Below are 16,622 nucleotides of genomic sequence, written 5' to 3' on the forward strand. Positions count from 1 at the left end.
TGTTTCTTATGTTTAGAAGTTTATGTCAGATGTCAGGAGAATAAAAATAAATTCAGATCTAAGTTAATAGTACTCTGCATTCACTTTCGTAATGGTTAAAACCACCGAGAAATGTATCCTTAAAAAACCTTTGTTTGATCTTTCTAAGGCTGTCTTAACACTTGATTATTTTAAATATGAAATCCAGTTTTTTGTGAAATTCAACAAAACCAGAATGTGCTGTGGGATTTTTTTTCCCACTTGTAACCAGCTGGACACAGGAATAAATAGGCATAGTGAGAGTTGAGATTATTACTCATTTTGGCAAATTATTTGGAATACTTTTATGCCTTTCTCCCCAAAAGCCCCCAAGAGCTAGACTTACTCATATCTGGAGGATCACATTTTTGACAGATTCTTGCACATTCATGAGTGTCCATCACATGCAGAGATTTAGCTTAATTCCTTTCACAACTAATTTGAAGCCCTATAATACCTAATTGACCTTAATTGTGCCTGGTTCAATATAGCAAATATTTATTGAGTGTCTGTTGTGTGTAAGGCTATGTGTCCTGTATTCTTACGGAAAAAGAAAAGCATAAGTTACTATCTATGCTCTCTAGAAATTATATTCAGGTGGGAAAAACAGCATAAATAGCTATGTTCCATAGTGATAACATGATAATAGGCAGTGATACACATGCTATAATAAAGGCACAGGCAGTGTACAGTGGGAGAACAGAGGGAAGAAGGGATTAATTAAACTGGATACTGCTCTAATAGCTTGGTCTAATTCTGTTCTTTTTATAATATCTAGGTAACACAAGGAAGCTCTTTCTGGATGCTTGACTGGTCTCCAGGTAAGCAGAGTTTATTTATGTCACAGTTTCGGGAAGACTGTATTGGTGGGTGTTGTCCAGGGAGCCCAGCTAGTTGCAGATGAACTTCAGCCTTGCAAACATATTAACTGGATTTTCCAGGTTACCCAGAATACCAGTTTCTTAGCAGTGGGCTAGAACTAACTACATTTATCTGTTTCGGACATACAAAAATATGGGTGTCATTTTGTCAACTTTGTTAGTGTTTGGGGAGAGGTAGGGGATGTATATTCCTAATTTGGACATTCCTTCTTTTGGATACCATCTTGAAGGTTACTTGATGACCATACAATCCATACAGGAAAGTGAGTATTATTACCTAGATTCTGGGAAGACGTAAGGAAATATCAATCTTCCACACAGTATACAGGCATAATGGGATTCTTGTGAGTCCCATTTTTATAAGTTCCCAGTCTGAAGCCTGTTTCCTGGACATAAATTTGAATCAGTTGCCCTGAGGGGTTGGTATGCAGAAATGAGTGACTCACCTTGTGAGGATTCTAAACAGCTAAGTACCACCATCATTTCAGAGTGTTTTGTTGTTGTTGTTTGCATGAAAACTGCCAAAGTCCTATTGAAAAATTTCAGTTATAGGATGAGTTCAGTCAGTTTTTGTGGGCTATTTTTATGAATCTTTTCATAGAAAAATGAGTACTAGTGATTACTAGTTTAAAGTGTTGTAAATACACCTCAACCATATGGCCATGCATTCTGCATACTCAGCAGAAACAGAATATCCACTTATGTATCTATTTCAATAGTTAATTCCTGGGCTTCCTGGTGGCACAGTGGTTAAAAATCCGCCTGCCAATACAGGGGACATGGGTTCGAGCCCTGATCCGGGAAGATCCCACATGCTGTGGAGCAACTAAGACCATGCACCACAACTACTGAGCCTGTGCTCTAGAGACTGTGAGCCACAACTACTGAAGCCCATGCGCCTAGAGCCCGTGCTCTGCAGCAAGAGAAGCCACCACAATGAGAAGCCCACACACCGCAACGAAGAGTAGCCCCAACTCACTGCAGCTAGAGAAAGCCTGTGCGCAGCAACAAAGACCCAACACAGCCAAAAATTAACTAATTAATTAATTAATTAAAAAATAGTTAATTCCTGGCTTCCTCAAGAAAATGAAACATGGCACAACATACTTCTTATTCTTTGAGCCTGATATTATGCATAGCATTCCTCTGTAGAGAATGTATTTAAATTGTTGCCTATTTTGTATCATTTTGAAAGATTAGCAGGCTCAATAGGAGCCATTGTTAGTGAATTTCCTGTCCTTGTAAGTAGTTTGAGTTGTAACTTAAGTTTTCTCTTTGTAGTGCCATCCCTACCATTGTTTTTTTTTTCCTACTCAATACAGTATTCCTCATATTGTTTGTTGAACATGTATCCCTCTACCCCTTCTCTTAATCTATTCTCCCACATTCACAGAGCCCTTGCTTCATCCATTATGCTCTTTGCTAATTTCACTGCTTGCTTTTTCCCTTCAGCATATTAGAGTGTACCCATCTTAAAAATAATCAGAACAACCTTCCTCTAATTGTTGCCCCATCTAGCTATTATCCAATACTTCTTCCCGTCACACACCATGTTTTGAAAAAATAGCCAGAGGTCATCTCAAATTCCTCATTCCTGCTATTTTCTTAATCCATTTTATCTGATTTTTCATCCCTTCTACAATGAAACCATGGTCTTTAATGACCTGCGTTACCTTCTGCTGCTGGATCTCTGTAGCTTTGTTGATCCTTCCTTGGTTTGTGACACCATTTCTCTTCAATTTCTATGTTCTGATTCCCTCTACTCCTCAAATGTTGGTGTTCTTGGGATTCTTTTCTTGATCTTATTCTTTCCTTGCTCTACAGACTCCAATTTGATGATCTTATTCATTCCTTTAGTTCCAAAATCATTGTTAAAGTTATAACGTTTAACAGTCGTTGTATTTTCACTTGCAGTAACCTTCCTGAGCTGCCATCTCATATATTCAGCCATATATCTGCTATACTTACTTGTTTCACAGTATCTCAGTATGTACAGAACTGAATCCTACTCTTCCCACCATGGATGCTTTTCTTCCTGGATTCCCTTTAATGAAGAGAAGCACCATCCAGACCAAACCCTGATGCCTCCCTAAGTGCTTCCCCCCTCAAAATCAAATGAGGCTAAGCCAAGTTTACCTGCTTATTGTCTCTTGATTCTAATTCCATCTTTCTATCCTAATTCCAAAGCCTACTGTTTTTGGCCAGAATTACCTCATCACTTCTTAAGACTGATTCCAATCTCATCTGATATTTATTCTATTTATAACACTGCTTCAATTTTTTTTTCTGAAACACATTTTTTATTATTTTATTCCCCTTCTTGAAATCCTTCAGTGCTTCCCCATTACATTTAAGATAAACTCCAAACTTCTTAGCGTAGTACATATAAGGCATTTTATGTTCTGGGCCCAGTGTTTCTCTCTAGCTGCAACTCTTACCTCTGCTATGTGCAGTTCAACTTTGTGTCCGGTCCCAGAGGTCACTCCACTCTCCACCTTCCACGCTGTCCTCTTTCCCCTTTTTACCCTTCCTTCTGGCCATTCCCTGCCCAGCTCTCAAACTTCAATCCTAACAAACAGCACTTCTTCCAGGCCTCTGCTTTTCTTTCTCACCTATTCATTTGGCATTGCCATGTTTCCTATTCATGTTTCTTTTATCACACTGATTAATTCTGCTGTAATGGTTTGTCTGAGTCTTTCCTAGACCTACACTCCCTAGCAGCAGGAATTATGTATTATCTTTGTATCCTGCTAACTAGAATGTACCTATGGAATATACTTAATAAAAGCTTGTTGGATAAAATTGTCTGATGTCTGATTTACTTCAGAAATAATCACTGCTATCTATAATTACAGTTCTTTTTTTAAAAATTATGTAATGCATAACAAGTTTACTCTTTAAAAATGGTCACAGTTCCTCTCTGAACCAAAGAACTTAGAGATAAGGGAAAGTAGCTCAGGAATACAAGTGGCAATAAATATGGTAGAGCCTTTGCAATGCAATTATGACTCTACTCATAGTTAGGCCAAATTTCATAGGTTAAGGGCACAATCTTCCACAAGACTGCCCTCATTTCATTCACCAGCTGCAAGCTTGTGAACTCCCACAGCTACCCTCACTTCTGACCAGCTGATTACAAATTTGGAAGGTTCACATGACCCGCTCAGGTTTGATTATTCACTAGAACAATTTACAGAACTCAGGAAGGCACTAAATGTAAATTATAGTTTTATTATAGCAAAGAAGATTCAAACCAGAACCAGCCAAAAGAAGAGACTCATAACGTGATGTCTGGGAGGGCCCAAAGTGTGAAGTTTCTGTGTCCTTTCCCCATGGAGTTAGCTACCCACCTTACACTGATGTGTGACAACGCTTAGTGTATCACTAACCAGGGAAGTGCATCTGAGCCTCAGTGTCCAGAGTTTTTACTGGGGTTTCATTATGTGAGCATGATTGACTAAACCGTTGGCTATAAGGTTGAACTCAGTCTCCATCCCCCCCACCCCTTCCCAGAGGTTGTGCTGATATTATATGGCTCAAAGTCCCAGTTTTCTAATCACATGATTGCTCTTTCTAGCATGTCTCTCTCCCATCCTGAGTCATCTCATTAGTATAAACTCTAGAAGCCACCATGAATAACAAAGCCACTCCAATCACTGGCAAAATTCCAAGGATTTAGAGGCTACCTCACAGAAACTGGGTACAAAGGCCAGCCACATTCTCTAAACAATAGTCTTAGACCACCTTAAATTAAAACAAGTCTGGCCACCAGAAATGAAGCTTGTGCAAAACCTAAATTATATTGATAATCTAGAATTTGTATTCATCTGTCCTTTTAATCATACCAGGAAAGGACCATGGTCTGAAGGAAATGAAAACAGAATATTGAACAGATATTTGCACTCCTGTGTTTATTGTAACATTATTCATAATAGCCAAGATATGGAAACAACCTAAGTGTCCATCAACAGATGAATGGATAAAGAAGATGCAGTGTATGTGTGTGTGTGTATATGAATATATTCCACACAATGGAATATTATTGAGGCATGAGAAAGAAGGAAATCCTGCCATTTGTGACAACATTGATGGACCTTGAGGGCATTAGGCTACATGAAATAAGTCAGATGGAGACAGACAGATACTACATGGTATCATTTATATATAATCTTTTAAAAAGTTATACTCATAGAAACAGAGTAGAAAAGTGGTTTCCAGGGTCTGGGGATGGCAGGAAATAGGGAGAGGTTGTAAAAGGTTACAAACTTTCAGCTATAAGATAATAACATCTGAGGATCTAATATATAACATGGTGACTATAGTTGATAACACTGTATTGTATAATTAAAATTTGCTAAGAGAGTAAACTTAAATGTTCTTTAAAAGGGGGTGGGGCAAGAAATTTGGCATTCATGTACAGGTTAAAAGTCTTAATGTCACTTAAAAACTGAAGTGATAGCATAAATTTCTATTTGGCAAAGTCTGTTAGAAGCTGTCCATACAAGAAAAATTTATCAGAATTAGGAACTACTTCTGAATTAGATTATACAAAGTGTAATTAGATTACACCTTGTTTAGAGAATATGTTTCAGAAATTGTGCTAATGTGTACGTTAAGAGCATATAAAGAGAATAAAACTTGAATGATCCTTCTTATAAAGCTGATGGTCTGTGAAATCTTGTTAGGTTCTGCATCAAACAAACTAGATAGAATAGACAAAGAAATCTTCCCTGAAAAAGATTTATTTCCTCCATTTGGTATTTCTTACTGATTGAATTTAATATTTTTACCATATATAATACATCAAAATTTTGTTTATAAACAGGAATTAAATCTTGATTAAGGTTTCTGCCTACATTAGAGGTACCTTAAGTAACCAAACAACATTAAATCTATTTTACCAGTATTGACACTCTTTCTTAAGAGCTGTTAGCCTGGAGTGAAGTATAACCCCTAGGAAGAGGATCTCTGTTTCTGCAGAATGGCAAAATATTCTGACTAGCCCTCCTACTGATAACAGCAATAAATGATTGGTAAATGTATAACTGAGTTGACAAATTTTAAAAATTCACAGGACAAAAGCAAAATGAATACAGAAGCCCAGAGAGCTAAAGTAGTGCTCAAGCTACCTTTTGTCCCAGGGATTTATGCAAAAGCATTTTGACCCTGAGCTTCATCTGCACAACTTGGACTATTGAGGGCAGGAGGCAAACTCTGCAGCCTACCAAAGTAAAGCAATAAGAAACCTCTGCTGTAAACAGAGCTGTCCTCAAAGGGCTATACCTTCAGTGTAAGGGTGAGCCTAGATGTAAACCTGTCCCACAAAAGGGAACACCAAGGAATATTAATTCCCTTGGTTAGGGATCAGCAAACTGTATACCTCAAGACAAATCTGCCTGCTGCCTGTTTTTGTATAACCTGTGAGCAAAGAATGATTTTTACATTTTTAAATGGTTGAAAAAAATCAAAAGGAGAACCATATTTCATGATGTGAAAATTATACATGAAATTCAAATTCCAGTGTCTATAAAGTTTTATTGGAACACAGCCATGCTCATTCATGTACATATTGTCTGTGGCTGCTTTTGCACTGGGACAGCTGAGTTAAGCAATTGCATTAGAGACTATGCATGGAATTATGATTAGAAATCATTCAAGCTTTCTTCAGGTGCAACTCATAACCCATGTGATACTGCATAGTCCTTTAAATAACAGAATTAAAAGAAATAGTGATTTGAAGGCAAAGAAATAGAACTTAAATTACTTCAGCTCTGCCATTTTCTGTGACCACTTTGGTTTATATTTGAAACTTAATGAAACTGTGCAAACTATGAGAAATAATATCTTACTGAATTTTAATATCTTTAAAATTGAAATATATTCTCATTTATTAACTGTTAATTTTTTAAACTAAAGAACAAATCAGGAAAATAATTTCTTATAAAAGTCCCCAAAAGCACTAACCCTAACCTAAAAGCAATTAATAAATGTAAACTTCAAAATTAAAATCTTCTGCTCATCCAAAGACATCATTAAGAAAATGAAAAGTGATGTCACAGATTGAAAGAAGACATTCAAAATACATACATCGGGATAAATAAATTAAATCCTGCGAAGAGGTGAAACTCCCTGTTTCTACTTTGCTCTTACAATACGACCACACTACTTCTGTCACTAGACGTGTGGAGTTTTCCCACAGCAACAAATTCTCCAACACCAGCTCAGTGTTGTACAATTCAATTCAATTCTGAAACTAACCAGAGTTAGCACAGACTCCACAGGTTAAGGGCTCAGTCTCATGAGACTGCCCCCAACTTCAGATGCCAATCACAAGTAGTAGGTCTCCAGGTTACTGTTTGGTGTGTTTTTTCCAACACCAAACAATTCTCCATTTCTCAGCAGATACTTACCAGGTGTCCCACAAATTTAACTCAGTTCTGACATTATCTACCTGGAGATAGTGTCAGAACCCACAGGTTAAGGGCTCAGTCCCACAAGACTGCCCCCACTTCAGATGCCAATCTTAAGTCCAGGTTGTTACCTGTGCTGCTGACCAAGTGGCTGTAGGTTGGAGAGTATCACCACCTTGTCTTTGGGCTTGATTAATTTGCTAGAGTAGCTCATAGAACTTACTAGATTACTGGTTTATTACAAAAGGATATAGCCCAGGAACAGCCAGAAAGAAGAGAGGCATAGGGCAAGGTATGCGGGAAGGGTACTGAGCTTCCATGCTCTTGGCTTGCGGAGTTTCTGAGAGGCTCCATTAAACAGGCACAATTGATTATATCACTGGCCATTGGTGATTGATCCAACCTCCAGCCCCTCTGCCCTCTCCAGAGCTCAGGCAGTAGGATTGAAACTTCCAACTGCCTAATCATGGTTAGTTCCCCTCACAACCCCCATCCTTAGGGGATTTCCAAAAGTCACCTAATTAACACAAATTCAGATGAAGTTGAAAGGGGCTTGTGAATAACAAGACACTCCTTTCACCTTTATGGCTCTGGAGCTATTTCAGGAACCGATGACAAAAGGCCAAATATTATAGCAAAAGATGCCCCTACAGATCTTATACAGGGAATTGCAAGGTTTTACAAGCAATGTGCCAGGAACAATGGACAAAGATCAATTATGTATTTCTTATTGTAAAGCACAGTATCACAGCATTATCCACAATGTCTGTCTGGCTTAGCTGCAAATCAAATGTTCACATGACCCCCTTCTTGGATTTGATCATTTGCTAGAACAACTCACAGGACTCAGGGAAACACTTATGTTTACCAGCTTATTGTATAATAAGAGATATGTTAAAGGATACATATGAACAGCCATATGAAGAGATACATAGGGCATAGTCTGGAAGTGTCCTAAGCACAGGAGCTTCTATCCCTGTGGAATTGGTGTGTACCACCCTCCTGGCACATAGCTGTGTTGACCTACTCAGAAGCTCTCCGAAGCTCATACCATTGGGGTTTCTTTGGAGACTCAACACATAGGCATGATTGATTGTTAACTCCATTTCCAGACCCTCTCCAAATCTCCTCCCTTCGGATCTTTATGGAGGCTCTATTACATAGGCATGGTTGATGATTACATTCAAGAGAAGGGAGTGGGGTGGGGCTGATGGTTCCAAGATTATGACTTGATCTTTGGTGACCAGTCCCCATCCAGAAGCCCACCAAGGGTCCTTATTAGAACAAGATACTCCTATCACTCAGGAAATTACCAACTTCGTAGTATCTCTTTGTCAGGAACTCTGGTCAGAGACTAAATATTAGAAAAAAAGATTCTTCTAGTACCCCTATTTACAAGGGTTTTAAGAGCTCTGTGTCAGGAACTAGGGGCAGAGATCAAAATATACATTATATGTATATAACATGTATTTTATTATTTCATGCTACCATTCAAAAACAAGACAATCTAATTTTTAAAAATGACTTGAATAATACTTACCAGAGAATATTTATTGATGGCTAGTAAGCACAGGAAAAAGTACTCAGAATAATTAGTTATTAGAGAAACACAAATTAATATTAACAATGAGATATAACTTTACACCCATTAGAATGGCTAAAACATTAAAAACTAACACTACCAAATGTTGGCAAGGATGTGGAGCACCTGAATTCTCATACATTGCTAGTAGTATGTAAAATGGTAAAAGGACTTTGGACACCTATTTGGCAGTTAAACAAGCACCTACTCTATGACATAACCCACTTGACTTCCAGTATTTATCCAAGAGAAATGGTTACATATGCCCACAAAAAGACTTGTACAAGAGTTTTTGTAGCAATTTTATTCATAATAGCTACAAATTGGAAACAACCCAAATGTCCATAAAAAGGCAAGTGGATTTTTAAAAATTGAGATAGTCATACACTGGAATACAATACCATAAGCAATTATAAATGAACTACTGAGCAGAAGCAAGAAGAACTACAGTCCTGCAGCCTGTGGGGAAAAAAACACATTCACAGAAAGACAGAGAAGATGAAAAGGCAGAGGACTATGTGCCAGATGAAGGAACAAGATAAAATCCCAGAATAACAACTAAATGAAGTGGAGATAGGCAAACTTCCAGAAAAAGAATTCAGAATAATGATAGTGAAGGTGATCCAGCACCTTGGAAAAAGAATGGAGGCAAAGATCCAGAAGAGGCAAGAAATGTTTAACAAAGATCTAGAAGAATTAAAGAACAAACAGAGATAAACAATACAATAACTGAAATGAAAACTACACTAGAAAGAATCAATAGCAGAATAACTGAGGCAGAAGAACGGATAAGTGACCTGGAAGACAGAATGGTGGAATTCACTGCTGCAGAACAGAATAAAGAAAGAAGAATGAAAAGAAATGAAGACAGCCTAAGAGACCTCTGAGACAACATTAAATGCAACAACATTTGCATAATAGGGGTCCCAGAAGGAGAAGACAGAGAGAAAGGACCCGAGAAAATATTTGAAGAGATTAGAGTCGAAAACTTCCCTAACATGGGAAAGGAAATAGCCACCCAAGTCCAGGAAGGGCAGAGAGTCCCATACAGGATAAACCCAAGGAGAAACATGCTGAGACACATAGTAATCAAATTGGCAAAAATTAAACAAAAGGAAAAATTATTGAAAGCAGCAAGGTAAAAATGACAAATAACATACAAGGGAACTCCCATAAGGTTAACAGCTGATTTCTCAGCAGAAACTCTACAAGCCAGAAGGGAGTGGCATGACATACTTAAAGTGATGAAAGGGAAGAACCTACAATCAAGATTACTCTACCCAGCAAGGATCTCATTCAGATTCGATTGAGAAATTAAAACCTTTACAGACAAGCAAAAGCTAAGAGAATTCAGCACGACCAAACTAGCTCTACAACAAATGCTAAAGGAACCCCTCTAAGTGGGAAAAACAAGAGAAGAAAAGGACCTACAAAAACAAACCCAAAACAATTAAGAAAACGGTAATAGGAACATACATATCTATAATTACCTTAAACGTGAATGGATTAAATGCTCCAACCAAAAGACACAGGCTTGCTGAATGGATACAGAAACAAGACCCATATATGTGCTGTCTGCAAGAGACCCACTTCAGACCTAGGGAAACATTCAGACTGAAAGTGAGGGGATGAAAAAAGATATTCCATGCGAATGGAAATCAAAAGAAAGCTGGAGTAGCAATACTCATATCAGATAAAATAGACTTTAAAATAAAGAATGTTATAAGACACAATGAAGGACCTACATAATGATCAAGGGATCAATCCAAGAAGAAGATATAACAATTATAAATATATATGCACCCAACATAGGAGCATCTCAATACATAAGGCAACTGCTAACAGCTATAAAAGAGGAAATCAACAGTAACAAAATAATAGTGGGGGACATTAAAACCTCACTTACACCAATGGACAGATCATAGAACAGAAAAGTAGTAAGGAGAGAGAAGCTTTAAATGACACAATAGACCAGATAGATTTAATTGATATTAATAGGACATTCCATCCAAAACCAGCAGATTACACTTCCTTCTCAAGTGCTCACAGAACATTCTCCAGGATAGATCACACCTTGGGTCACAAATCAAGCCTCAGTAAATTTAAGAAAATTGAAATCATATCAAGCACCTTTTCTGACCACAACACTATGAGATTAGATATCAATTAGAGCGGAAAAAAAAACCATCACAAACACATGGAGGCTAAACAATACGTTACTAAATAACCAAGAGATCACTGAAGAAATCAAAGAGGAAATCAAAAAATACCTAGAGACAAATGAAAATGAAAACACAATGATCCAAAACCTATGGGATGCAGCAAAAGCAGTTCTAAGAGGGAAGTTTATAGCTATACAAGCCCACCTCAAGAAACAAGAAAAATCTCAAATAAACACTCTAACCTTACACCTAAAGGAACTAGAGAAAGAAGAAGAGACAAAGCCCAAAGTTAGTAGAAGGAAAGACATCATAAAGATCAGAGCAGAAATAAATGAAACAGAAACAAAGAAAACAATAGCAAAGATCAATAAAGCTAAAAGCTGGTTCTTTGAGAAGATAAACAAAATTGATAAACCATTAGCCAGACTCATCAAGAAAAAGAGGGGGAGGACTCAAATCAATAAAATGAGTAATGAAAAAGGAGAAGTTACAACAGATACCACAGAAATACAAAGCATCTTAACAGACTACTACAAGCAACTCTACGCCAATAAAATGGACAATGTGGAAAAAATGGACAAATTCTTAGAAAGGTATAGCCTCCCAAGACTGAACCAGGAAGAAATAGAAAATATGAACAGACCAATCACAAGTAATGAAATGGAAACTGTGATTAAAAATCTCCCAACAAACAAAAGTCCAGGACCAGATGGCTTCACAGGTGAATTCTATCAAACATTTAGAGAAGAGCTAACACCCATCCTTCTCAAACTCTTCCAAAAACTTGTGGAGGAAGGAAAACTCCCAAACTCATTCTATGAGGCCACCATCACCTTGATACCAAAACCAGACAAAGATACTACAAAAAAAGAAAATTACAGACCAATATCACCGATAGATATAGATGCAAAAATCCTCAACAAAATACTAGCAAACAGAATCCAACAACACATTAAAAGAATCATACACCATGATCAAGTAGGATTTATCCCAGGGATTCAAGGATTCTTCAATATATGCAACTCAATCATTGTGATACACCATAGTAACAAACTGAAGAATAAAAAACATATGATCATCTCAATAGACGCAGAAAAAGCTTTTGACAAAATTCAACACCACTTATGATAAAAACTTTCCAGAAAGTGGGCATAAAGGGAACCTACCTCAACATAATAAAGGCCATATATGACAAACCCACAGCAAACATCATTCTCAATGGTGAAAAACTGAAAGCATTTCCTCTACGATCAGAAACAAGACAAGGATACCCACTCAAGCCACTATTATTCAACATAGTTTTGGAAGTCCTAGCCACGGCAATAGAAATAAAAGGAATACAGATTGGAAAAGAAGAGGTAAAACTGTCACTGTTTGCAGATGACATGATACTATACATAGAGAATCCTAAAGATGCCACCAGAAAACTACTAGAGCTAATCAATGAATTTGCTAAAGTTGCAGGATACAAAATTAATGCACAGAAATCTCTTGCATTCTTATACACTAATGATGAAAAATCTGAAAGAGAAATTAAGGAAACACTCCCATTTACCACTGCAAGAAAAAGAATAAAATACCTAGGAATAAACCTACCTAGGGAGACAAAAGACCTGTATGCAGAAAAGTATAATACACTGTTGAAAGAAATTAAAGATGATACCAACAGATGGAGAGATATACCATGTTCTTGGATTGGAAGAATCAATATTGTGAAAATGACTAAACTACCCAAAGCAATATACAGAGTCAATGCAATCCCTATCAAATTACCAATGGCATTTTTTACAGAACTAGAACAAAAAATCTTAAAATTTGAATGGAGATACAAAAGACCCCGAATAGCCAAAGTAGTCTTGAGGGAAAAAAACAGAGCTGGAGGAAGCAGACTCCCTGACTTCAGACTATACTACAAAGCTACAGTAATCAAGACAATATGGTACTGGCACAAAAACAGAAATATAGATCAATGGAACAGGATAGAAAGCCCAGAGATAAACACACACACATATGGTCAACTAATCTATGACACAGGAGGCAAGGATATACAACGGAGAAAAGACAATCTCTTCAATAAGTGGTGTTGGAAAACTGGACATCTACATGTAAAAGAATGAAATTAGAACACTCCCTAACACCATACACAAAAATAAACTCAAAGTGGATTAGAGACCTAAATGTAAGACTGGACACTGTAAAACTCTTAGAGAAAAACATTGGAAGAACACTCTATGATATAAGTCACAGAAAGATCTTTTTTGATCCACATCCTAGAGTAATAGAAATAAAAACAAAAATAAACAAATGGGACCTAATGAAACTTAAAAGCTTCTGCAAAGCAAAGGAAACTAGAAACAACAAGAAAAGACAACCTTTAGAATGGGAAAAAATATTTGCAAACGTATCAACAGACAAAGGATTAATCTCCAATTATATAAACAGCTCATGCAGCTCAATATTAAAAAAGCAAACAGCCCAATCAAAAAATGGGCAGAAGACCTAAATAGACATTTCTCCAAAGAAGACATACAGATGGCCAAGAAGCACATGAAAAACTGCTCAACATCACTAATTATTAGAGAAATGGAAGTCAAAACTACAATGAGGTGTCACCTCACAACGGTCAGAATAGTCATCATCACAAAATCTACAAACAATAAATGCTGGAGAGGGTGTGGAAAAAAGGGAACCCTCTTGCACTGTTGTTGGGAATGTAAATTGATACAGCCACTATGGAGAGCTGCATGGAAGTTCCTTAAAAAACTAAAGTTAGAATTACCATGTGACCCAGCAATCCCACTACTGGGCATATACCCAGAGAAAACCATAATTCAAAAAGAAACATGCACCCCAATGTTCATTGCAACACTATTTACAATAGCCAGGCCATGGAAGCAACTTAAATGCCCGTCTACAGAGAAATGGATAAAGAAGATGTAGTACATATATATAATGGCATATTACTCAGCCATAAAAAGGAACGAAAGTGGGTCATTTGTAGAGACGTGGATGAATCTACAGACTGTCATACAAAGTGAAGTAAGTCAGAAAGAGAAAAACAAATATTGCATATTAACGCATATATATGGAACCTAGAAAAATGGTACAGATGAACCGGTTTGCAGGCAGAAATTGAGACACAGATGTAGAGAACAAACATATGGACACCAAGGTGGGGAAAGCAGCGGCGGATGGTGGTGGTGGTGTGATGAATTGGGAGATTGAGATTGACATGTATACACTGATGTGTATAAAATGGACGACTAATAAGAACCTGCTGTATACAAAATTTAAAAAATATAATTCAAAAAAAAATGAACTACTGATTCACATAGCAAGATGAGTGAATATCAGAAACATATTGATCAAAAGAAGCCAGACACAAATGGATACATATTGCTTGCTCTCATTTATGTGAAACTAAAAACTGAGCAAAACTAATCTATGGTGTCTATGGGGAGTGGCACTTGCCTGGAAAGTTGCTCTATAGAACTTTCTGGGGTGATATCTTAACTGGTTGTTGGTTACATGAATTTATACATTTGTCACAACCTGTCTAATTTTACAATTATTTCACTGTAAGTAACTTTACTAGAAACAAAAAAAATCAGCACACAAACTTGCAGTGAAAACATTCCTGAAGCTAACCCAAAGCAAAGTGCTTGCTTAACACTAGATACTAGTACCTCTGTAAACCATTGTACATACTACAGTATTTTTCAAAATGACATTTTATTTTATATTGTGTGATAGGATCTAAAATCATTTCTTTTCTAAATAGAAAGCCACTTGTCTATACCTTCATCGTAAATTAAAAGCCTATCTTTAAATGAGTTACAAAAAACAAAGAATACAGGAGATCAGCATCAGACTGTCAAGTCAAAATCAGGATCACAGGAGGAGCCTTGCTAAGAGCTTGCTACAAGTTAGGTGTTTTACGTTCATTAGTTCAGTTTCCTTTACCATAATCCTGGTAAAGAAGTATAAGGTCCATTTTATAGACAAGTATATTAAGGTTTAGGAAAGCTAAGTAGCTTAATCAAAGACACAAAGCTAATAAATGGTAGAACCCAGATTTGAACTTAGTTCAACTGACTCCAAAACTTAAGCTCTTTCCACAGTACCCACTGTTTCAGATTTCAGCAATGAAGGGATGGAAAAGCAGCATAGTTAAGATTTACAGGCTGTAATACGATAGAGTCCAGTAGACTGATCACTCCAGTGAGGCCTAAGCATCTTGACTTCTTGGCTGCCCCTTCAGATGTCTCTTCCACTGCTTGACCCAGGCCCCCAAGTAATCTCTCTAGCTCATCTGTGTCCTTTGGGTACTCTGAAAGTCACGGACTGGCCTGTAGTTCAGTTACAGTTCTACCAATACCAAAAATAGAGAAGAGCCAAGGAGAAGAGTGAACGTAAGTTAGTGCAGTACATTCTTCAAAAGCAGGGCAAAAGACTGTGTCCCTGTATTGTAGTGAAGAATAGCAGAGGAGAAAAAAAGAGCAAAAGACAAAGTAAACTCAAAGGCAACTGTAAGTATACTGAAAAAGTTGTATTTCCCTTTAAGTTTAGCTTTAAAAAAAACTATATTCTAGTGAAAATATAGGAAAGGATTATGTTAGTTGTTGGCACTGAAGCAAGCAATTGATATTTGTGCATGTCTTGAAAAGGCAGTAAAGAAAATTGTGGCATATTGTTTAGTAAAAGTAGTATTGTCTGATTAAAATTTTTGAATGCTTAGGCCATTATAAAATAAGCCTTAGCGGGCTTTCTGGAAATGCTTAGTTCTCAGAGTGAAGACTGGTTGGTCCCCTCTGTTAAATCATTCCAGATTTTAGTCCTAACTTGTCTGATCACTAGCTTTACCTTTAGACATGTCTGCTCACTTGCCTTAGACATTCTTTTGGAGTTTCAGCATTTTCATCTAATAAGTGAGAGATTTAGACTAGATGCTTTATTATTATTATTATTTAGGAATAGTAATCACTAACTTTTAAAAATCTTCTGTCATATGATAGGAACCATACTTTGAAATGTTTTGAAATAGGTTTTCTCATTTAATTGGCACAACAGCCTTTTGTGATATATGTGATATTGCCTATCTTATAAATGAGCAAACTAGAGTAAAGAGTGTTTAGGTCTGGGATTGAACCCTGACTCCATTTGGTCCAAAGATTTTAACCACTATGTTATCCTGCCTATCTATGGGCCCTTCAATGTTAATATGCTTAGATTCTATTCCAATCAGATCAATAAACAGATGTTGAGTTAGGTGTGAATCCTTGAAAGCCAGAGAACTTGATTTAATACCTTACTTTTCTCTTTATCTCCAATGCCAAGCACATTTTAGGCCTGGCTGAATTCAAGCAAAAAGAACAAAACAAATTAATAATCTTCTTAAGGAGAGGGATTATATTCTATTTTTTCACTCTGCTGACCACTCTTCCCTCTTTCCACTGTATTTAGCATGGTATTTTGCACATCATACACATGCAGTAATTTTTGACTCACTACGGGTGGAAAAGATTCAACAGTGATCAATTCTGCTTGGTAAAGAAAAAAAAGTTATACT

The 16,622-nt window shown here is 36.9% G+C and overlaps 1 long non-coding RNA gene across 1 annotated transcript in view; it reads left to right on the forward strand.

Annotated features, from left to right (window-relative positions):
- Nucleotides 1–16,622, forward strand: part of LOC116739763 — an 81,771-nt gene that overhangs the window by 12,197 nt on the left and 52,952 nt on the right. Inside the window, exon 2 of the long non-coding RNA XR_004345701.1 lies at nucleotides 797–839. This is a non-coding gene — a long non-coding RNA (uncharacterized LOC116739763). The remainder of the gene's footprint in view (nucleotides 1–796; nucleotides 840–16,622) is intronic.

Source organism: Phocoena sinus, chromosome 1, assembly GCF_008692025.1.
Source record: "Phocoena sinus isolate mPhoSin1 chromosome 1, mPhoSin1.pri, whole genome shotgun sequence".
Lineage (NCBI taxonomy): Eukaryota > Metazoa > Chordata > Mammalia > Artiodactyla > Phocoenidae > Phocoena > Phocoena sinus.